At 44.2% G+C, this 25,750-nt stretch overlaps 1 protein-coding gene across 4 annotated transcripts in view; it reads right to left on the bottom strand.

Annotated features, from left to right (window-relative positions):
- The window catches only part of cacng8b (calcium channel, voltage-dependent, gamma subunit 8b), a 63,091-nt gene extending 39,910 nt beyond the window's left edge, over positions 1-23,181 (bottom strand). For 3 of the 4 annotated variants that reach the window (XM_071396610.1, XM_071396609.1, XM_071396612.1), the window contains exon 1: positions 22,629-23,177. The gene's annotated coding sequence lies outside the window, so the exon portion shown is untranslated. Of the gene's footprint in view, positions 1-22,628 lie in introns of all 4 variants that reach the window. The other variant, XM_071396613.1, reaches the window with a different exon arrangement.
- Positions 23,182-25,750: the final 2,569 nt, after the last annotated feature.

Genomic DNA, 25,750 nt, shown 5'->3' with positions numbered 1-25,750 from the left:
AGTCACAGAGCACATCAATCAAACAGGACCTGGAAGAGTAATGCTATATCTCTGACTTATCACCGAAATACTGGAATACAGGTTTGGTTGAACAGCACTGCCCCCCTTGGACTGTGCCTCTCTAATCTACAGGAACACATTTTAATTTGGCCAATAAAGGACATGCATTGAACATTTTGTTAATTAATTGAGAAATTATTTTGTGCAACCAAATGAAAACAGAATAGAGGCCAACCCCTGCCAGAAAGACACTGCTGAAAGTGATTTAAACACCAGAAATATCCCACATTGATCAACAGAGATATCAGGAACCCCCAGGAAGCAAACATTTCCCCTAACCATTGATACAGGGTCAGATGGTTTCATCTTCCTATGGAGAAGGTTAGGGCTGGGAGTAGAGTGGTCTGATCCTAGATCTGTAGTTAAGGGAATCCTGGAACCTCTAAAGCAAGCTTTAGTTGCAGAGGCCTGGCTGGGAGACAGTCAACACCTGAGAGGCTCCCACAGTAACATGCTGACTACACCTGCCACGCGCGTGCATCCACATGCCCCATCGCACACATGTTGATTTTCTATCCACACCAGATGACACGCAGGTTAAAATATCAAAACCAACTGTGAACCAATTCATTTGGGAGCATGTCAAAACACACATGAAAGATTCATGGACATTTAGCTAGCCTGATGTTGCTAAATGTCCTGGAAGATGAACGGTGGGTTGTAATTTGACCTGAAATGCATATGGTCCTTTTTTGTTGCTGGTTCTTTGTAGAATTTGGACCCGGAGTCGTACAAAATGTTGTGTTTCTCTACACTGACTATTAACATCGAGCAATCCCGTTCTGAGCCAATGCATTCTAACAGCCTAATAAATACATTTCATATATGCTATTGCAAAAATAATCCTTTGGTTATCTTTATAAAGGTATACGGTAACAAATGTTTTTCATTTGTTAATGTTAATGTAGGCTATATGTAAAAACAATTACACCATCACAAAAAAATTCATTATTATTTAATTAAGGCAGGTCTTAATTAAGAAACATACAAAAATTAATTGTATTTCAAATGAACAGAACAGCATATTTTAACTTGTATTATGTTACTAGTCTGTGCTTACTGGATATGGGTCAACTGCTGCAAGTGCTCAATTATAGATCGCATGGAATAGCGGATATAATATTCTACATTTTGAAATAGAGCCCTTGCCTTTATTTTAAGCGTTGCTTGGCAAATGTACAGCATGTGTTTCAGAAACATTCTAACCAGCTCTTTCCAATTGGTTATGAAATCAAAATGTCGTACCTGCAGGAAGGATGATTTAAAAAAAAGTTGCTTTCTGGTGAGCTCTGTTCCCTTTGTCAATTACCCATACTGCACTGCAATCTCTTCATTCACAAGGCAATTGATAATATTGTCACCCATCAGACTATTGTCAATTTAAACTTGTTTTTAGGCTACATCTATTATTATAGGCCTATGTGTGAAATTAGTTTTGATCTAGTTTAGGTGTACAGTAGGCCATTGTCAGATGGCAGCCAACTGTCGGGTGAAGGAAGGGGGGGGGGGGGGGGGTGACCTGTCCTCCTAAAACTGCTTAGTTATGGAAATTCTAACAAAGGCAGCATGTTGAATAGACCTATTTAGGAAAAGTTAAGACAAGTTAAGGACGGGGCGGGTGTAACTTTGAAAATGGCAGAGTAATTAAAATGTTAAATTCATATGACCTCAAAATGATGCTCTCAGCGCTTCTAGTGTTAATCCACAGATAAAAGATGAACTGTTCTTTTTTAGTTAGTTATCTATGATTAATCTCTCCTCGTTCATCTTACAAATACCAAGGTGGGTTTGTATGCTCCTGAAAACCAATGATTAAATGGGAGAGGTGGGACTTACAACACGTCAAGCATCTCAAATAAAACCAAGTTCTATTTTAGCGCCTGGCTATGCCAACGCCCGCTGTCGCGCGCGAGCAGTGTGGATGAAATTATGAAATGACATACACATCAATGTATTTTTGCAACGCTTGGGCACGCAACGTGGCCGGTCTGGTTTGGGTGTAACATGTGGATGAACTGACGTTCCCTGGACTCACTAACACGCAATGTATATTATCACATTAGTTTAGGAACCACTGTCTGCAGAGGCTTGTGTCTTATTCTAGGAAGCATGTCAATGTGAGGCAGTCTTCCTGGTATTCCTACAGTACCCCAAACTATTCTGCCTTTCTATTTGGCCACAGGAAGAACATGAGAAAGGTGGTCCTCTGCAGTGCATGTTTGATTGAATTGAGCTCTTGGACTTCCTTTCCCTTCTTTTTCCTTCCATCTTATGTGACCTCTGATCAGCACTTTTACCCTGTAAAACTGAGTCTTATATGACCACTGATCAGCACTTTTACCCTGTAAAACTGAGTCTTATATGACCACTGATCAGCACTTTTACCCTGTAAAACTGAGTCTTATATGACCACTGATCAGCACTTTTACCCTGTAAAACTGAGTCTTATATGACCACTGATCAGCACTTTTACCCTGTAAAACTGAGTCTTATATGACCACTTATCAGCACTTTTACCCTGTAAAACTGAGTCTTATATGACCACTGATCAGCACATTTACACTGTAAAACTGAGTCTTATATGCCTATGAGGAGTCTCATCGGATGATACAGAGACAACACAAACAACAGCAATGTGGGCATGCACACAGAAACACTCACACACACACACACACACACACACACACACACACACACACACACACACACACACACACACACACACACACACACACACACACACACACACACACACACGAGCATAATACTCAGTCAATATAAACATCATCTAAACATCTAAACCATTAACACTCCATCACTTCACAGTAGATCAATGGAAAGTGCTTTAGCCAACTACATTGTCGTGGGCCCACGCATGCACACACAGGCAGGGGGCCCATGTTGTGTGACTGTTGTTCACTGAGCATGACAGTCAGAAGGAGGAGGCGGTCCTGTGAAGTCTGTTATCTCTGCTCTTTACACTCAGTGACTCTACACAGGCAGAGTGGCTTTATGTCTCTGATACCATATAGGGCTGATTCATCACACTGATATACAGCACCACCACATCATGCAACACACCAGCTAGTACATTTCCATGACAGGAAAACACAGGTGATGTACAGTCGTGGCCAAAAGTTTTGAGAATGAGACAAATATTAATTTTCACAAAGTCTGCTGCCTCAGTTTGTATGATGGCAATTTGCATATACTCCCGAATGTTATGAAGAGTGATCAGATGAATTGCAATTAATTGCAAAGTCCCTCTTTGCCATGCAAATGAACTGAATCCCCCAAAAACATTTCCACTGCATTTCAGCCCTGCCACAAAAGGACCAGCTGACATCATGTCAGTGATTCTCTCGTTAACACAGGTGTGAGTGTTGACGAGGACAAGGCTGGAGATCACTCTGTCATGCTGACTGAGTTCGAATAACAGACTGGAAGTTTCAAAAGGAGGGTGGTGCTTGGAATCATTGTTCTTCCTCTGTCAAACATGGTTACCTGCAAGGAAACACGTGCCGTCATCATTGCTTTGCACAAAAAGGGCTTCACAGGCAAGGATATTGCTGCCAGTAAGATTGCACCTAAATCAACCATTTATCAGATCATCAAGAACTTCAAGGAGATCGGTTCAATTGTTGTGAAGAAGGCTTCAGGGCGCCCAAGAAAGTCCAGCAAGTGCCAGGAATGTCTCCTAAAGTTGATTCAGCTGCTGGATCGGGGCACCACCAGTACAGAGCTTGCTCAGGAATGGCAGCAGGCAGGTGTGAGTGCATCTGCATGCACAGTGAGGCGAAGACTTATGGGGGATGGCCTGGTGTCAAGAAGGGCAGCAAAGAAGACACTTCTCTCCAGGAAAAACATCAGGGACAGACTGATACTCTGCAAAAGGTACAGGGATTGGACTGCTGAGGACTGGGGTAAAGTCATTTTCTCTGATGAATCCCTTTTCCGATTGTTTGGGGCATCCGGAAAAAAGCTTGTCCGGAGAAGACAAGGTGAGCGCGACCATCAGTCCTGTGTCATGCCAATAGTAAAGCATCCTGAGACCATTCATGTGTGGGGTTGCTTCTCAGCCAAGGGAGTGGGCTCACTCACAATTTTGCCTAAGAACACAGCCATGAATAAAGAATGGTACCAACACATCCTCCGAGAGCAACTTCTCCCAACCATCCAGGAACAGTTTGGTGACGAACAATGCCTTTTCCAGCATGATGGAGCATCTTGCCATAAGGAAAAAGTGATAACTAAGTGGCTCGGGGAACAAAACATCGATATTTTAGGTCCATGGCCAGGAAACTCCCCAGTCCTTGATCCCATTGAGAACTTGTGGTCAATCCTCAAGAGGCGGGTGTGCAAACAAAAACCTACAAATTCTGACAAACCAAGCATTGATTATGGAAGAATGGGCTGCCATCAGTCAGGATGTGGCCCAGAAGTGAATTGACAGCATGCCAGGACAGATTGCAGAGGTCTTGAAAAAGAAGGGTCAACACTGCATATATTGACTCTGCATCAACTTCATGTAATTGTCAATAAAAGCATTTGACACTTATGAAATGCTTGTAATTATACTTCAGTATTCCATAGTTACATCTGACAAAAATATCTAAAGACACAGAAGCAGCAAACGTTGTGAACATATATATTTGTGTCATTCTCAAAACTTTTGGCCACGACTGTATGTACAGTTGAAGTTGGAAGTTTACATACACCTCAGCCAAATACATTTAAACTCAGTTTTCCACAATTCCTGACATTAAATCCTAGTAAAGATTCCCTGCCTTAGGTCAGTTAGAATCACCACTTTATTTTAAGAATGTGAAATGTCAGACTAATAGTAGAGAGAATTATTTATTTCAGCTTTTATTTCCTTCTTTAAATTCCCAGTGGGTCAGAAGTTTACATAGACTTAATTAGTATTTGTTAGTATTGCCTTTAAATTTTTTAACTTGGGTCAAACGTTTCAGGTAGCATTCCACAAGGTTCCCACAATAAGTTGGGTGAATTTTGGCCCATTCCTCCTGACAGAGCTGGTGTATATGAGTCAGGTTTGTAGGCCTCCTTGCTCGCACACTCTTTTTCAGTTCTGCCCACAAATTTTCTAAAGGATTGAGGTCAGGGCTTTGTGATGGCCACTCCAATACCTTGACTTTGTTGTCCTTAAGCCATTTTGCCCCAACTTTGGAAGCCATTTGCGACCAAGCTTTAACTTCCTGACTGATGTCTTGAGATGTTGCTTCAATATATCCACATAATTTTCCTGTCTCATGATGCCATCTATTTTGTGAAGTGCACCAGTCCCTCCTGCAGCAAAGCACCCACACAACCTGATGCTGCCACCCCCATGCTTCACAGTTGGGATGGTGTTCTTCGGCTTGCAAGCCTCCCCCTTTTTCCTCCAAACATAATGATGGTCATTATGGCCAAACAGTTCTATTTTGTTTCGTCAGACCAGAGGACATTTCTCCAAAAAGTACGATCTTTGTCCCCAATTGCAGTTGCAACTGTAGTCTGGCTTTTTTATGGCGGTTTTGGAGCAGTGGCTTCTTCCTTGCTGAGCGGCCTTTCAGTTTTTTTTTACCTGTTTCCTCCAGCATCTTCACAAGGTCCTTTGCTGTTGTTCTGGGATTGATTTGCACTTTTCGCACCAAAGTACGTTCATCTCCAGGAGACAGAACGCGTCTCCTTCCTGAGCGGTATGATGGCTGCGTGGTCCCATGGTGTTTATACTTGCGTGCTATTGTTTGTACAGATGAACGTGGTACCTTCACGCGTTTGGAAATTTCTCCCAAGGATGTGGAGGGCTACAATTCTTTTTCTGAGGTCTTGGCTGATTTCTTTTGATTTTCCCATGATGTCAAGTGAAGAGACACTGAGTTTGAAGGTAGGCCTTGAAATACATCCGCAGGTACACCTCCAATTGACTCAAATAATGTCAATTAACCTATCAGAAGCTTCTGAAGCCATGACATAATTTTCTGCAATTTTCCAAGCTGTTTAAAGTCACAGTCAACTTAGTGTATGTAAACTTCTGACCCACTGGAATTGTGATACAGTGAATTATAAGTGAAATAACCTGTCTGTAAACAATTGTTGGAAAAATTACTTGTGTCATGCACAAAGTAGATGTCCTAACCGACTTAAAAACTAGTTTTAATGACTCCAACCTAAGTGTGTGTAAACTTCCGACTTCAACTGTATTTACACAGCAGTGTGTGAAGTCCTCCATTGGAGCTCTGAGATAGACGTTCATTGTGGATCTGAGACCAGAGCGGGAATAGGATGGAAAACTCAGCCAACCCCCCCCCCCCCCCCCCCCTCTGCTAATTTCACCTACATTTATCATGGCCAAAAAAGCACATTTTTGTTTTCATAAATTTTTACGATATATTCAATTTTGACTTTGTGGCTGTGGAATGTAGTGGAAACAGTTTATCATCCGCACAAGGCTAGAAAATCACTGCACCAGTTTTATGCACTGCCTTCGTCAATCTTGATTCGTCCAAATAATCACTGAGGGAAATCCCAAACCAGGAACTACAGCTGTTTGTAATCACATAGATCTGAGCCTTGACAGATTCTCACCATTTCATTTGTCCACGAGAATCTGTCCACGAGAGTAAGTTTCCCCCTTATATAGTTATACTGTATAGTATTCCTCTGTTAAGGCTCTATAGAACAGGTACATGTATCCCTCCATTAAGGCTCTATAGTACAGGTACACGTATCCCTCCATTAAGGCTCTATGGTACAGGCACATGTATCCCTCCATTAAGGCTCTATAGAACAGGTACATGTATCCCTCCATTAAGGCTCTATAGTACAGGTACATGTATCCCTCCATTAAGGCTCTATAGTACAGGTACATGTATGCCTCCATTAAGGCTCTATAGTACAGGTACATGTATCCCTCCATTAAGGCTCTATAGTACAGATACATGTATCCCACCACTAAAGCTCTATAGTACATGTATCCCTCCATTAAGGCTCTATAGTACATGTATCCCTCCATTAAGGCTCTATAGTACAGGTACACGTATCCCTCCATTAAGGCTCTTTAGTACAGGTACACGTATCCCTCCATTAAGGCTCTATAGTACAGGGACATGTATCCCTCCATTAAGGCTCTATAGTACATGTATCCCTCCATTAAGGCTCTATAGTACAGGTACATGTATCCCTCCATTAAGGCTCTATAGTACAGGTGCATGTATCCCTCCATTAAGGCTCTATAGTACAGGTACACGTATCCCTCCATTAAGGCTCTATAGTACATGTATCTATCCCTCCATTAAGGCTCTATAGTACATGTATCCCTCCATTAAGGCTCTATAGTACAGATACATGTATCCCACCACTAAGGCTCTATAGTACATGTATCCCTCCATTAGGGCTCTATAGAACAGGTACATGTATCCCTCCATTAAGGCTCTATAGTACAGGTACATGTATCCCTCCATTAAGGCTCTATAGTACAGGTACATGTATCCCTCCATTAAGGCTCTATAGTACAGGTACATGTATCCCTCCATTAAGGCTCTATGGTACAGGTGCATGTATCCCTCCATTAAGGCTCTATAGAACAGGTACATGTATCCCTCCATTAAGGCTCTATAGTACAGGTACACGTATCCTTCCATTAAGGCTCTATGGTACAGGTACATGTATCCCTCCATTAAGGCTCTATAGTACAGGTACATGTATCCCTCCATTAAGGCTCTATAGTACAGGTACATGTATCCCTCCATTAAGGCTCTATAGTACAGGTACACATATCCCTCCATTAAGGCTCTATAGTACAGGTACATGTATCCCTCCATTAAGGCTCTATGGTACAGGTGCATGTATCCCTCCATTAAGGCTCTATAGAACAGGTACATGTATCCCTCCATTAAGGCTCTATAGTACAGGTACATGTATCCCTCCATTAAGGCTCTATAGTACAGGTACATGTATCCCTCCATTAAGGCTCTATAGTACAGGTACATGTATCCCTCCATTAAGGCTCTATGGTACAGGTGCATGTATCCCTCCATTAAGGCTCTATGGTACAGGTGCATGTATCCCTCCATTAAGGCTCTATGGTACAGGTACACGTATCCCTCCATTAAGGCTCTATAGTACAGGTGCATGTATCCCTCCATTAAGGCTCTATAGTACAGGTACATGTATCCCTCCATTAAGGCTCTATAGTACAGGTACATGTATCCCTCCATTAAGGCTCTATAGTACAGGTACATGTATCCCTCCATTAAGGCTCTATGGTACAGGTGCATGTATCCCTCCATTAAGGCTCTATGGTACAGGTACACGTATCCTTCTATTAAGGCTCTATAGAACAGGTACATGTATCCCTCCATTAAGGCTCTATAGTACAGGTACATGTATCCCTCCATTAAGGCTCTATAGTACAGGTACATGTATCCCTCCATTAAGGCTCTATAGTACAGGTACATGTATCCCTCCATTAAGGCTCTATAGTACAGGTACATGTATCCCTCCATTAAGGCTCTATGGTACAGGTGCATGTATCCCTCCATTAAGGCTCTATGGTACAGGTACATGTATCCCTCCATTAAGGCTCTATAGTACAGGTACATGTATCCCTCCATTAAGGCTCTATGGTACAGGTGCATGTATCCCTCCATTAAGGCTCTATGGTACAGGTACACGTATCCCTCCATTAAGGCTCTATAGAACAGGTACATGTATCCCTCCATTAAGGCTCTATAGTACAGGTACATGTATCCTTCCATTAAGGCTCTATGGTACAGGTACATGTATCCCTCCATTAAGGCTCTATAGTACAGGTGCATGTATCCCTCCATTAAGGCTCTATAGTACAGGTACATGTATCCCTCCATTAAGGCTCTATAGTACAGGTACATGTATCCCTCCATTAAGGCTCTATAGTACAGGTACATGTATCCCTCCATTAAGGCTCTATGGTACAGGTGCATGTATCCCTCCATTAAGGCTCTATGGTACAGGTACACGTATCCCTCCATTAAGGCTCTATAGAACAGGTACATGTATCCCTCCATTAAGGCTCTATAGTACAGGTACATGTATCCCTCCATTAAGGCTCTATAGTACAGGTACATGTAACCCTCCATTAAGGCTCTATAGTACAGGTACATGTATCCCTCCATTAAGGCTCTATAGTACAGGTACATGTATCCCTCCATTAAGGCTCTATAGTACAGGTACATGTATGCCTCCATTAAGGCTCTATAGTACAGGTACATGTATCCCTCCATTAAGGCTCTATAGTACAGGTACATGTATCCTTCCATTAAGGCTCTATAGTACAGGTACATGTATCCCTCCATTAACTTCTTATGGCTGCAGGGGCAGTATTGAGTAGCTTGGATGAAAGGTGCCCAAAGTAAAGGCCTGCTCCTCAGTCCCAGTTACTAATATATGCATATTATTATTAGTATTGGATAGAAAACACTCTGAAGTTTCTAAAACTATTTGAATTATGTCTGTGAGTATAACAGAACTCATATGGCAGGCAAAAACCTGAGAAAAAATCCAAACAGGAAGTGGAAATTCTGAGGCTGGTCGAGTTTCAACCAAGATCCCATTGAAATCACAGCGAGATATGAATGAGTATTCACTTCCTACGGCTTCCACTAGATGTCAACAGTCTGTAGAACTTTGTCTGATGACTCTGTTGTGAAGGGGGGCCGAAGGAGACAGGAATGAGTCACCACTGCCATGAGGTGAACATTCTTTGACCACGCGCGCTCACATGAGAGGCAGGCCGTTCCATCGCTCATCTGAAGTCAATGTAATTCTCCGGTTGGAACGTTATTCAAGATTTATTTTTAACAACATTCTAAAGATTGATTCAATACGTCATTTGACATGTTTCTACTGACTGTTACGGAACTTTTTGACATTTCGTCACGTTATAGTGGACGCGCTTTGTGACTTTGGAATTGTTTACCAAACGCGCTAACCAAAGTAGCTAATTGGACATAAATAACGGATATTATCGAACAAATCAAGCATTTATTGTGGACCTGGGATTCCTGGGAGTGCATTCTGATGAAGATCATCAAAGGTAAGGGAATATTTATCATGTAATTTCTGGTTTCTGTTGACTCCAACATGGCGGCTAATTTGACTATTGTTCTGAGCTCCGTCTCAGATTATTGCATGGTTTGCTTTTTCCGTAAAGTTTTTTTGAAATCTGACACAGCGGTTGCATTAAGGAGAGGTATATCTATAATTCCATGTGTATAACTTGTATTATCATCTACATTTATGATGAGTATTTCTGTTGAAACGATGTGGCTATGCACTATCACTGGATGTTTTTGGAACTAGTGAATGTAACGCGCCAATGTAAACTCAGATGTAGTACAGGTACATGTATCCCTCCATTAAGGCTCTATAGAACAGGTACATGTATCCCTGCATTAAAGCTCTATAGTACAGGTACATGTATCCCTCCATTAAGGCTCTATAGAACAGGTACATGTATCCCTCCATTAAGGCTCTATGGTACAGGCACATGTATCCCTCCATTAAGGCTCTATAGAACAGGTACATGTATCCCTCCATTAAGGCTCTATGGTACAGGTACATGTATCCCTCCATTAAGGCTCTATAGTACAGGTACATGTATCCCTCCATTAAGGCTCTATAGTACAGGTACATGTATCCCTCCATTATTGTGAAACTGACAGCATTTTAGAAACATTTGTAAAACATCTGTTAATATACACCCCCAGGAAGAATATTACACGTTTTAAAAACATTTTCTGAGAAGCGAGCACTTAGATATGGTCATTTTCATAAATTCTTAGAATGTTTGGGAATGACGAATACTAAGGCATTAGTGAAAATTCTATAGCAATATAGAGTGGGAAAGCGGCCGAGGGTTTGGACAATTAATAGACACGGCAGTAAATAAAATTGAATAAAAACATCTGTCTTGTCCAGCAGCGGAGTCTATGCAGACTGATGCGCCGTAGCCAATCAGAGGTACAGTAGGTCAATATGCAAATAAGCCATTTGCCACAAGAGCATGCCATCATTCACTTTGAACTGAACTGTGTGTTTACATGCTGACCACACCTCCTGCGTTCCGTGTGTGAGCGTTGCAAAATCAATGTACACATACATGTTATTCAATCATTGCACCCACACTGCTCGCATACGTCAACGAACGTCTGCGTAGCCAGGCGCTAAAATAGAACTTGGTTCTGCATGTCCCGCCTCTCCCATCTCCTCGTTGGTTTTTAGGAGCATATACCCACATGGGTGATTGAAAGATGAACTGAGGTCCACACTCCAGTCCAGTTGGTGGTGGTAATGCACCTTAAAGTTGATTGCCAACCGTCATATAAAGTCCAAGGAAGAAGAAGCCTGAAGGAGGAGAGATTACTAGAAACTAACTCTGTTTACCCTTTTATCTGTGGATTCATAGTCAGAGTAGAGGACCTTAGTAGAGGACCTTGGTAAAATAGGTAAAATAAGAACCAAATGTTTATGCCCCATGACAAATTAGCCAGCATCAGCAAGCTAGCAAGCTAAATTGCCATACATGTTTAATGCTCTTCGACTTGTCCCCAAATGAATATAGTTGGTTCAGAGTTAGTTTTGATATTTCAACCTGCGTGTCCTGATCGTGTCTGGTGTGGGTGGAAAAAATCAACATGCGTGCGATGGTGGATGCACGTGTGCGAGCGGTCTGGTCAGCATGTTACAGGCAGTTGCAACAGCGCGACTTTAGATCATTAGCACGCATTCTGCAAAAACCACAGAATACACTTGAATGGATTTCTGCAAATATGTATCTAAATACCACGGGAGTCTTCTTACATGTGGGAACTCTACAGTTCTATTGATCAAACAGCCATAAAAAGGTAGGCTATCTTTGCCTATATGCATATCAACAACTACAAGATCAACAACTAATGCTAGCCAAAGCAAGGTGAGCTAATATCTAATGAAGGAACATTAGATAAATCCTCAAAAACTTTTTCAGCTTGATGGCTGTCATAATTGCACTGATAAACGACGGATAATTGTAGCCTGCTCATCTTTCTGCAGCTTGCCTGCCAATGCATGCGTTGTCCCAACCAAGCACCCAACTAATTGGCTAAAGTTGGCTAGCTTGCTAGCTAGCTACTTCCAGACACAAATGAGAAAACACCTCACTGACCATTTTACTCACCTTAGCAGAGCTGGTTAGGCTGTTTACATGTTATCCAGAGTGTTCGTGACTAACCATGACTTTTTTTTTACTAACACCAGTCATATTCAGAGGGTCTTGCACGTTCGTAAATTCATCAGTTATTCTTCACTCTGGCACACTCAGACAAGAGTGGTCTGGAATCGGAGTAGATAGCTAGCCAGAGTGAATTTGCTAACTGGATAACAGTCGTTCAGCATACCTAGCTAGCTAGAAAAGCGATTCACATTTCTTGGTAGCTAACCAAATGACAAGTGCATCTCTAGCTGTGTAGCCACCGAAAAACGATACGAGGAGAAAAAGTCAGTCACTCACCCATTCCTTCAATGACATGACGTCCTCTATCTAGCTAGCTAAAGTTAGGCTCTGTGTTTTTAGCTTGCTACATAAATAGATACACTAGCATATTAGCCACGTTATGACTGGCTTGTGATCATTGCCCTTGCTAGTTTGATTGTATTGACATTTCCAGCATTAGTTACATTTGTCCGTTTTGTCAAAGTAGATGTGTATTAGTGTTGTCACGATACCTGAATTTTTACTCCAGAATGACCACCTGTTACGCGAGTGCAGCATCAAAAGGACCTTGTGGCTGCAATGAGCCAAGATAAGTTGCTAGCTAGCATTAAACTTATCTTATAAAAAACAATCAAAAAAATGTATCGTCCGATTAATCGGTATCGGCTTTTTTTGGTCCTCCAATAATCGGTATCGGTATCGGCGCTGAAAAATCTGAATCGGTCGACCTCAAGTGTGCATGCATTGCGTTATTGAGCTTGTTTTGGCTATAGATGAAAAACAATCCGTTTCTCTTCCATTTGGGACTTATTTTAGAAAAGTTATTGCTGTCTTTTTCAGACCCATGACGTCATTCACACACACAGTCAGTGCGAGGCTGGAGATGTGAGGCGAAAGTGAATTAATAAAGTTTTTGGTGACAATCAGCTTGAAATCAGCAATATTTTTGCTCAATGGTTTGCAAAAAAGGTACTTTGGTAGTGAATTGATGTTAGCTTCACTTGTAAGCTAGCAATGAAAGTTAGCCTACAAAGCTGGAAGCTAACAGCATCATCTTGCATTGTAAAGTGTTCTAGCCTATAATGGGCATTGTCATGCGAACAGTAATTAACAGTTGAAACATTTCTACATGCCGTGTTGCATTATTCAAGTATGTTAACTTCTGTGCAGCATAATAAGTGGTGATGCAGCCCAGACTCCCAGTGAAAGCAGTGTTTCCTCAGGACAGGCTACAGCTAGCAATGAGGAAGTGGAGCAGGCATGATGCGCTATAAGCAGACATTGGCTGCGCTGATAGAAAGACTTGATCCTCTCTCAATCAGATGACGACGTGAGAAACATTTGACTGTTGAGAGACTGCAGAAAGACTGAGGAGACACTGGAGAGACACTGGGGAGAGACCTGGCGAGAAACTGGAGAGAGAGACTGGAGAGGGACTGGGGAGAGACTGGAGAGAGACTGGAGAGAGACTGGGAAGAGACTGGAGAGAGACTGGAGAGAGACTGGGAAGAGACTGGGAAGAGACTGGAGAGAGACTGGAGAGAGACTGGGGAGAGACTGGAGAGAGACTGGAGAGAGACTGGAAAAAGACTGGAAAGAGACTGGGGGAGAGACTGGAGAGAGACTGGAGAGAGACTGGAAAGAGACTGGGGATGCAAGACTGGAGAGACACTGGAAAGAGATGAGAAGAGACTGGAGAGAGACTGGAGAGAGACTGGGGAGAGAGTGAGAGAGACTGGGGAGAGACTGGTTGGAAACTGGGGAAGAGACTTGAGAGAGACTGGGAAGAGACTGGGGGAGAGATTGCAGAGACTGGGTACACTATAATGAGAGGCTGGGTAAGGAGAGACTGGTTAAGGAGAGGCTGGGTAAGGAGAGACTGGAGAGAGAATGGAGAGAGAGTGGGGAGAGACTGGAGAGAGACTGGGGAGAGACTGGGGAGAGACTGGGGAAGAGACTTGAGAGAGACTGGGAAGAGACTGGGGGAGAGAATTGCAGAGACTGGGTACAATATAATGAGAGGCTGGGTGAGGAGAGACTGGTTAAGGAGAGGCTGGTAAGGAGAGACTGGTTAAGGAGAGGCTAGGTAAGGAGAGACTGGTTAAGGAAAGGCTGGGTAAGGAGAGATGGGTTAAGGAGAGACCGGTTAAGGATAGACTGGTTAATGAGAGGCTGGTTAATGAGAGGCTGGGTAAGGAGAGGCTGGGTAAGGAGAGGATGGTTAAGGAGTGGCTGGGTATGGAGAGACTGGATAGAAGAATGGGAGCCCAGAACCCTAGTCATAAAAGGCAGCCCTGCTACAAAAGCATTGATCCTCTGAACAATTGCTGCATGACAGAAATGATGATCATTGCAGAACTCGACTACTGCGTTTCACTAAAGAGAGAAACAGAGGGAGTGAGAGAAAGGGAGACGGGGGGAGAAGAAATCATTCCTTCCTGGGACTGGAATTACAGTATAGTGACATGACAAGAAAAGAGATGGAAAGGGGAAAAGAAAGAGGAAATGTTCAAAAGTTTCAGATATTCTGTCCAACTGTTCTAGGTCACCCATAAGTTGGTTGATATCACTTTTACCCCTAGGCCAGTGCTCCTCATTGGGTAGTGGGTGTTCCACACTGACATTGGATGAAGTGAGTTCCCCCCTTTCAATGTAAAACAATTTGTCATTTTGAACAAAAACGTATATTCAAACCTGCCCAACACCAAGATTACCAACAGAAACCAATTGGAGCCACATTTCCTAGATGGAATGACCCAGCACCTCAATCAGAGCAACCTGGAAACAGTGTCCTCAAACAGAGAAGGAAGGAGGACAATGGTCAGTGGCCTATAATGATCCCCAGTTAGGCAGGCAGCAGAGCTAGACAGAGCAGAGGCCTGGCCTCAGTAACACCAGAACAGTAAGAGCACAACAGATGACAGATTGAGAGTCAGATAAGTGGAGCTGATAGGGCCCTCTATAAACCTGTCATAAAGAATTACACTTTCTATGAATCACCTAAGAAAAGTTTGATTAATTAGTGCGTAACACTTCTTTTTCATGCCGTTTAAAGACACGTGCTGGATGCATGGAGGCCTGGATGTCTCTGTCTAATTGTCAGAGGATCCCTTTGGTTTGTCGTAAACTGACTACGACATTAAATCTCAAACTGATCAAACTGTACTATCTGTTCAATGTAAATGTAATATCTATGGGGGTACTGCGTATCTATTATTGATTATCTATGGGAGACCTGCAGATCTACACCACACCTCATTCCAGGGGCGCAACTTTGGTTTTAGAAATGGGGGGACATCATTTAGTTTATATAACAAAAATGTATCCAGTCGGATAAACACTCCAAACATCCTACCTGACCGCTCGGAGGCGTCCACATGGTCCTAAAGCTCACCGTTGCCTTATTTTCTATCACATTCCAATGATAAAACTGGAGGGGACTAAAATGCAATTTCAGAATACCTCCCCAGTGAAAGTTGCGCCCCTGCCGGATTCAACTAGTTGATTAGTACTATAGACAAACTGTAGCAGGCCCAACACTCACTGTTAAATCACAGAGTCAATGGGTTGAGTTGACATGGATCCTTATCTTACTGGGTCTCACCAATACACCAGCGTAGTAGCATGGATTTTACCTTGCTGCATAGAACACTGAACAACACACAATTGAAAAGCAGTTTGGTGAGTGACAATAAATCAAACAGCCGTCAATGTGGAGGGCTTCTAAATGTGTTAGAAGTCAATCCAGCTAGCTCACAGTCTACAAGTCAATCCAGCTAGCTCACAGTCTACAAGTCTATCCAGCTAGCTCACAGTCTACAAGTCAATCCAGCTAGCTCACAGTCTACAAGTCTATCCAGCTAGCTCACAGTCTACAAGTCAATCCAGCTAGCTCACAGTCTACAAGTCAATCCAGCTAGCTCACAGTCTACAAGTCTATCCAGCTAGCTCACAGTCTACAAGTCTATCCAGCTAGCTCACAGTCTACAAGTCAATCCAGCTAGCTCACAGTCTACAAGTCTATCCAGCTAGCTCACAGTCTACAAGTCAATCCAGCTAGCTCACAGTCTACAAGTCTATCCAGCTAGCTCACAGTCTACAAGTCAATCCAGCTAGCTCACAGTCTACAAGTCTATCCAGCTAGCTCACAGTCTACAAGTCTATCCAGCTAGCTCACAGTCTACAAGTCAATCCAGCTAGCTCACAGTCTACAAGTCAATCCAGCTAGCTCACAGTCTACAAGTCTATCCAGCTAGCTCACAGTCTACAAGTCTATCCAGCTAGCTCACAGTCTACAAGTCTATCCAGCTAGCTCACAGTCTACAAGTCTATCCAGCTAGCTCACAGTCTACAAGTATCCAGCTAGCTCACAGTCTACAAGTCTATCCAGCTAGCTCACAGTCTACAAGTCTATCCAGCTAGCTCACGGTCTACAAGTCTATCCAGCTAGCTCACGGTCTACAAGTCTATCCAGCTAGCTCACGGTCTACAAGTCTATCCAGCTAGCTCACGGTCTACAAGTCTATCCAGCTAGCTCACAGTCTACAAGTCTATCCAGCTAGCTCACAGTCTACAAGTCTATCCAGCTAGCTCACAGTCTACAAGTCTATTCAGCTAGCTCACAGTCTACAAGTCTATCCAGCTAGCTCACAGTCTACAAGTCTATCCAGCTAGCTCACAGTCTACAAGTCTATCCAGCTAGCTCACAGTCTACAAGTCTATCCAGCTAGCTCACAGTCTACAAGTCTATCCAGCTAGCTCACAGTCTACAAGGCTATTCAGCTAGCTCACAGTCTACAAGTCTATCCAGCTAGCTCATAGTCTACAAGTCTATCCAGCTAGCTCACAGTCTACAAGTCTATCCAGCTAGCTCACGGTCTACAAGTCTATTCAGCTAGCTCACAGTCTACAAGTCTATCCAGCTAGCTCACGGTCTACAAGTCTATCCAGCTAGCTCACAGTCTACAAGTCTATCCAGCTAGCTCACAGTCTACAAGTCTATCCAGTTAGCTCACAGTCTACAAGTCTATCCAGCTAGCTCACAGTCTACAAGTCTATCCAGCTAGCTCACAGTCTACAAGTCTATCCAGCTAGCTCACAGTCTACAAGTCTATCCAGCTAGCTCACAGTCTACAAGTCTATCCAGCTAGCTCACAGTCTACAAGTCTATCCAGCTAGCTCACAGTCTACAAGTCTATCCAGCTAGCTCACAGTCTACAAGTCTATCCAGCTAGCTCACAGTCTACAAGTCTATCCAGTTAGCTCACAGTCTACAAGTCTATCCAGCTAGCTCACAGTCTACAAGTCTATCCAGCTAGCTCACGGTCTACAAGTCTATCCAGCTAGCTCACAGTCTACAAGTCTATCCAGCTAGCTCACAGTCTACAAGTCTATCCAGCTAGCTCACAGTCTACAAGTCTATCCAGCTAGCTCACAGTCTACAAGTCTATCCAGCTAGCTCACAGTCTACAAGTCTATCCAGCTAGCTCACGGTCTACAAGTCTATCCAGCTAGCCCACAGTCTACAAGTCTATTCAGCTAGCTCACAGTCTACAAGTCTATCCAGCTAGCCCACAGTCTACAAGTCTATCCAGCTAGCTCACAGTCTACAAGTATATCCAACTAGCTCACAGTCTACAAGTCTATTCAGCTAGCTCACAGTCTACAAGTCTATCCAGCTAGCTCACAGTCTACAAGTCTATCCAGCTAGCTCACAGTCTACAAGTCTGTCACGCCCTGACCATAGAGAGCCATTGTTTCTCTATTTCTCTATGGTGAAGTAGGTTTATTTATTTCTATGTGGTGTTCTAGTTTATTTTCTATGTTGGTGATTTGTATGATTGCCAATTAGAGGCAGCTGGTAATCGTTGTCTCTAATTGGGGATCAGCTGTTTTTCCCTCCTGTGTTTGTGGGATATTATTTTGTGTTTTGTCCACTTAGTCATGTTTCGTTGTTTCTTTATTGTTTGATTTGCTTAAGTTTCACTTAGAAATAAAGATGTGGAACTCAACCTCCGCTGCGCCTTGGTCCGTCTCTACACACGGTCGTGACAGAATATCCCACCACAACAGGATCAAGCAGCGTGCCCAGGAGGAGAGTGTATCCTGGACTTGGGAGGAGATCCTGGATGGGAAGGGATCCTGGACTTGGGAGGAAATCCTGGCAGGACAGGATCGCCTTCCTTGGCAGGAGCGGCAGACGGAAGGTTATGATGGAGGACAGCGACGACGCTGGGGTTCGCGGCCACATAAAAAGCCCAAAAAACAGCCCGAAAATATTTTTGGGGTCGGGCACAAAGGGTGGTCGGCGGAGTCGAGGAGTGATCCAGAGCCAGTCTGGGAGAAGAGGGAGAAACTGGAGAAGAGTGAACGGAGAGAATCAGAGACCAACAGTGAGTTGAGGGAGAATTTGGAGGAGAGAGAAATGAGAGAGTTATTGAATTGTTGGAGGATGCACGACATTTGCCCTAAGGAGCGTGTTATCGGTTTAATGTCACCTGAGTCAGCTCTCCGTACTCATCCTGAGGAGTGTGCTATCAGTCTGGTGAAAGTTGTGCCGGCTCCACGCACCAGGTCTCCAGTACGCCTTCCCAGCCCTGTACGTCCTGTGCCAGCTCTCCACACTCGCCTTGAGGAGCGTGTCATTAGTCCGGTGCCATGTGTGCCGGTTCTACGCACCAGGTCTCCAGTGCACCTCCACAGCCCAGTACGTCCTGTGCCAGCTCCTCGCACTTGCCGAGTGAGGTGTGTCATCGAACCGGTACCATTGATGCAGGCTATACGCACCAGGTCTCCAGTACGTCTCCACAGCCCAGTACGTCCTGTTTGCAGCTCCACGCACTAGGCTTCCAGTGCGCCTTCCCAGTCCGGTACGTCCTGTGCCTGCTCCCCGCACTCGCCCTGAAGTGCGTGTCTCCAGTCCGGTATCACTTGTGCCGGCTCCACGCACCAGGCCTCCAGTGCGCTTCCCCAGTCCGGTACGTCCTGTGCCTCCTCCCCGCACTCGCCCTGAAGTGCGTGTCACCAGTCCGGTGCCACCTGTACCAGCCCCACGCATCAGGCCTCCAGTGTGCCTTCACAGTCCAGAGCTTCCTGCGACAGTTCCCAGTCCAGAGCTTCCGGCGACGGTTCCCAGCCCAGAGCTTCCGGTGATGGTCCCCAGTCCAGAGCTTCCGGCAACGGTCCCCAGTCCAGAGCTTCCGGCGACGATCCCCAGTCCAGAGCTTCCAGCGACACTCCCCGGTCCAGAGCTTCCAGCGACGTTTCACAGTCCAGAATCTCCAACGATGGTCCACAACCCGGAACCTCCTGAGACGGTCCACAACCCGGAACCTCCTGAGACGGTCCACAACCCGGAACCTCCTGAGACGGTCCACAACCCGGATCCTCTGGCGACGGTCCACAGTCCGGAACCTCCAGGAGCTCTCCTCTGCGCCGAAGCCCAGTCCAGACACGCCGTCCAGTCTCGCTCCATGGCAGGAGCCTTCCTCTGCGCCGGTGTCCAGTTCAAACACGGCGTCCAGTCCAGCTCCATGGCAGGAGCCCTCCTCGGCGCCGATGCCCAGTCCAGACACGGCGTCCAGTCCCGCTCCATGGCAGGAGTCTTCCTCTGCACCGATGTCCAGGCCAGGGCCGGTGTCCAGTCCCGCTCCATGGCAGGAGCCTTCCTCGGTATCGAGATCCAGTCCAGGCACAGTGTTCAGCCTGGATCCATGGCTGGATCCACGGGATGAGCGGGTTCTTCGGCCCGCACCAGAGCCACCACCAAAGATGGTGGATCCGCGAGCTGGGCGGGTTCTTCGTCCCGCACCAGAGCCGCCCCCGATGCTGGCGGATCCGCGGGATGAGCGGGTACTACGTCCCGCACCAGAGCCTCCACCGACACTAATCACCCCCCCTACCCTCCCTATTTGGTTTCAGGTTTTGCGGCCGGAGTACTGTGACGCCCTGACCATAGAGAGCCATTGTTTCTCTATGGTGAAGTAGGTCAGGGTGTGACCTAGTTTATTTATTTCTATGTGGTGTTCTAGTTTATTTTCTATGTTGGTGATTTGTATGATTCCCAATTAGAGACAGCTGGTAATCGTTGTCTCTAACTGGGGATCAGATTTAAGTAGCTGTTTTTCCCACCTGTGTTTGTGGGATATTATTTTGTGTTTTGTGCATGTGCACCACTTAGTCACGTTTCGTTGTTTCTTTATTGTTTGTTTTGCTTAAGTTTCACTTAGAAATAAAGATGTGGAACTCAACCTCCGCTGCACCTTGGTCTGTCTCTACACACGGTCGTGACAAAGTCTATCCAGCTAGCTCACAGTCTACAAGTCTATCCAGCTAGCCCCAAATTATTATTATTATACATTTATTTTTTAAAGGAACTCAGACCGGCTTTAAACTTACTCTTTCAAGTTGTAATAGTAGAATGCACAAGGTAAAATTTCTAAATTCGGTAGTGCATCATCAGTTCCTCTTGTTGTGTCAGTCATAGCATAACTTAGCGAGCTATTTATAACACACACTGTTCCCCAATGCTGGAAGGGGGGCCCAGAGTGAAAAACTTTGGGAACCCCTGTTCTATCTTACAGGGCTGCTTTAAGAAAGGGTGTTTGGAACAGACCGCAGTCCTAATATTCTGGGGGAAATTAATCAGGTGAAAGTAATTGTGCAAAAAGAATTGACCACCATGTAAAGCTCTATATTGCAGTGGATTCTGAATGTATCAGCCCAACAACTTGGACTACGTTATTACATCAAGAGGTCAGACAAATGCAATGGCATGGTTCCTGACAGTGCTGCAGCTGCAGTAGATGACTACATGCATGGAAGAGCAAGGCCCCTCTGGACAGTCACACACATCATCACAGAACAACAACCAATACAGAGAGCATGTCTAAGGGGGATGCTGTGGGGTCAGGAGAAAACAGAGCTGCAGAAAGAACCATAGCAATACAATGGACAGAATGGCCTTACAGTTCAGCTCCAAAATCCCCCATGATTCTTCCCGCTCCAGCCAACATAGTGGAATAACATAATTTGCTACTGTAGCAGGTGTAGAAATAGGTTACTGGGAAAGATGGTGAATTCCGAGAGATGGCGTGATATAATCGTCAAGTAATCTGACATTTCAAATGGTATAGGGTTCCCAGTCCAAATGTAGTCGAACATTGCTTGGAATTGAATGCCTGTTAATTCTAAGAATTGAACAGATGACTAGCAGAGCTGCATCAGAGAGAGAGAGAAAGAGAGAGAGAGAAAGAGAGAGAGAAAGAGAGAAAGAGAGAGAAAGAGAGAGAAAGAGAGGCCTATGTTGGTGACAACTGAGCAAACGGCCATTTATAGAGAAAAAATACAAATACTTATGAGCTACATGTCATACCAAAGATGCTGTTCTGCACTCTGGACACTCAAACACACACTAATGTGAAATAGCACTTGGGCACACTATTCCACCTCAGATTTCATTATCCTATGGAGAATTAATGATTGAACAACCTATGTATGGATCTAAGAGAAAAAAGGCATGTGTGGTGGTCCTCTAAGGAGACGAGGCAGAGGCCTCAAAACAAGATGGTCACAAATGACATGCCCATAAGATCATGCGGTGCATTTAGACTACAGCATGAAACTAATATAGGCTTCCATAGTTATTGGCGCGCTTGAGCATTCAGGCAGAGATAGACCGTGTGAAGGATGGATGATATGAAAGCAATGCCACACAGACACATGCTCGATACAGCACGACAGACAGAGCCGCGACGGAGAGCATGGAGAGACTGAAATACAGCGATGCGGACCGCAGTGCATTCATTAATACAGTATACACATCACACTGACTGCACTGACTCCACCGTGGAAAATGGACGCCTAGTGTTACGCGACCGACCGACCGGCATAGTGCGTGAGAACTCGTTTGACTGAGGATCAAAGACACATTCACACACTATGACCTCAAACACAGTGAAAATGTGCAGGACATTCTCATACACGCATATTAAACACCTGTATAAACGGATGTGTATGGATGCGCTGTCGCCCGCGCTCAAACGCGATATTATGGGGATATGTAGTTGCATTCGAAGCATCATTTCTGCTCTTGTATTGTAATTTACAGAACAAAGGCACATTAATTGGACGTTTAATTGCCTACATTCATGGTCTGTTACTGTTTTAGTGAGTTGCGAGCAGTGTGAAACGAATTGGCAGGAGAATGTAGCTTGCAAATAGCCATCGATTGATTGGTTTTTCGTTAAACCAAATACAAGCACTTAAACATTGACCAATATTATAACCTATATTACAAGCCTCGAATGTAAATAATCTTATAGACAAGTCTTACCTGCAGGCTTATTATTTCAGAAGCTTATTCGAAGACCGTCGCACTCCCAAAGAGAGGAAAAGGAGATGGAGAGAAAAAGAGAGAGAGGGGGTGGACGACAAATAACGGCCTCGAAATAACAAACAGGGGGGTAATAAGACAAAATTACGTGAAAAAAATACCGTGTAAGAAACTGTATGTCATTTCTCTACTAAACATAACTCAGCCATATGATGAAATGGTTTTAACAGATATACAGCGGATACACAGACACATCACTTAAACACGAATTTGTCTACAGTAGATGTTGCATTGGCGTGTGTGTACTCCGTGAGAATGCGTCTCCCCCTCCCCTTCAGTTGCGCGAGTGCTAGTTCGCTCTGTCTGCCCGTTCGTTCCTCTATCTATCTCTCACACCGAGCCATCGACGTAAGCAACTTGTCGCATCCGACGGAACTCTTCAGTGATGTGAACGGATAATCTTGGCTACTCGAAAATCAGAATAAGCTGGCTATTCATTTGCTGTTGTGCGTGTAGGCTACAACAGGGCTCTTCTGTTTGGGGCAACACAGATGTTAATACCACAGTCTTTTGGCAATCATAATTTTTCTACACGTGGTTATTGGAGCGTGTGTGTACGTGCGTCAGTTGCGTGCACGCCTAAATAGCATGCTAGCCATGACCAAGTTAAGAGTGTTATTGATGTCGATATTTTGTTGAAGGTCGGCAGGATGGAGATTCATCGGGATTGTTTTTTTATTTTCATACAACAGAATATGATGGCCATTTTCACCGCTTTCTAAAGAAATGCAGGGTTGTGAGCATTGCGGTAGCACAGTTCCGCAGAGAGAGAGAGAGAGAGAGAGATGCCACGCATAATTGTGTAGAGGGGAGGGGATAGAAACGGTAACGGTAGGCTATTTTTGGTAAAATGGTGACTCGAGACCACAGAAGGAAATATGCCCTGTTTTCCCGCGCCTAATAATAATTATGTCATAATCTCCTTGACTCAAATACACACTGCTGCTGGAAATACTGTCATCTTCTGAGGCATGATTCAACAACGGCTGGTTTGTAGGTTGACATATAGACAGTGGTTCCTGTATACCGCCCCTATTCTAATTCAGTGCGTGTGTATTTGTGTGTGAACCAGGCGACCAGAGGACTGACTGAAAGATGACCTTCAATGGCTTTAAAATGGCTTTACCCTTTCCCTTCCTCCCTTCCTCTCTCTTCATCACCCTCTCTATCTTACACACACACATATATACACGCACTCACACACACATACATACACACACATACACACACACACACTCACACACACACACACACACGGGAAAAGGGGAGCAGAAGAGCTGAAGAGAGCTAATGCAGAGTGACAGGTCTTTCATGCAGTAATGGTGATGGTGAAAAGAGAGATTCACTCATCCCCATACTGCTACACACACACACACACACACACACACACACACACACACACACACACACACACACACACACACACACACACACACACACACACACACAAACGCATACACATGCACACACACACACACACAGACACAGAACTGACATCACAGAACCACATGTTTAGAAATATGTGCTCACAAAGGCTATAATAGCACACGTTCACATCACACCAATATTCACACACTATAAATCCTAGCGCTTACTCCTGTGTGATAGAAAATCCTTGAAGTTAGACAGCACAGACATTTTATATTTATATATGTATATTGATTGTTGGCTTTTTGTGTTGTCCATTTGACCTGCATCATTTCCTTCACACACACACACACACACACACACACACACACACACACACACACACACACACACACACACACACACACACACACACACACACACACACACACACACACACACACACACACATACACACACACACACAGTACTGATCAATCAGACTGCCCTTGGGCAGTAGTGGCCTGTACCACGATAGAGGAGAGGCTAGTGTTTTAATTCATCGCTTAGTGACCTATACCGCAATGCAGTGCACGCACCTGCAGCTAATGCCTAAACTTAACCTTCAATTTGACGTTTGGTTTGACCTCGAAATTTGATGTTTAAGGAACATGGATGAACGTCTAATTCTGACATGAGTCTGTGAGAGATAGTTGACACACACACACACACACACACACACACACACACACACACACACACACACACACACACACACACACACACACACACACACACACACACACACACACACACACACACACACAGACAAACACAAATTACCCGATGTTGTGTTGTATTCTTGTTGTGACTCACTGAGCTAAGGCCTAGGCATCAGATTAGGAAGCTAACGTGAGTCTCCAGGTATCAGGCAAGCATAGGCTGGTGAAGCAGCTCGGTTACCCTCACACACTATTTAACCAGTGCTCCACAGTGTGTATGCCATGCATTATAATAAAGGCCTGCAGTATTTCAACCCTGCACCAATCCCCACGCACGCACGCACACACACACATAGGTTCCAAAGGGACTGTATCAATGCATGCCAATATGAGTGAAATCCAACCCAGAGACTTTTATTGTTACACCTCCAATAACACTGACGTCATCACAATCACAATCAGTATGGGATCAGTTTAATCAAGATTCTACGGTATTATTTCCATGGAATTAGTTGAAGCTATTGACAATCTCTTTTCTTTGACGGTGCATCAAGGAGAAAAAAGGTGCTGTTTTTACAAAGATCATTATGTGCTAGAAGAGTAACTGTGGAAGTATAAGCACACCTAAGTTTGCAAAATTCCAGGAACTTTCAATCAATTCTCTGGTTTTCCAGAAAATATTTTTTAAGGATTACCTGCTTATTCCATGAATCTTCCAACCAGGATTTCAGGAAAACCAGGGAATTTATTGAAAGTTCATGGAATTTTGCAACATTAGGCCCACCTACACCCTCTGATGAAACAGCAGAGAGAAATAGACTTGGGGATGAGGGAACAGGGGAGAAGAATTTGACGAGAGAAGAATGGGACCGAGGGAAAAGATAAACAAAATTGTCTCTACAAATTCTCTATTAAAATGTAATGATCATAATGGAGTGAATGATTGTAAAAGAAGACTGAATGGCAGGAGGAAAGAACGGTCACAGAAGCCCC

Source organism: Salvelinus alpinus, chromosome 4 (assembly GCF_045679555.1).
Source record: "Salvelinus alpinus chromosome 4, SLU_Salpinus.1, whole genome shotgun sequence".
Lineage (NCBI taxonomy): Eukaryota > Metazoa > Chordata > Actinopteri > Salmoniformes > Salmonidae > Salvelinus > Salvelinus alpinus.
The sequence above is the reverse complement of the archived record's forward strand: the minus strand, read 5'-3'. Positions and strand labels throughout refer to the sequence as shown.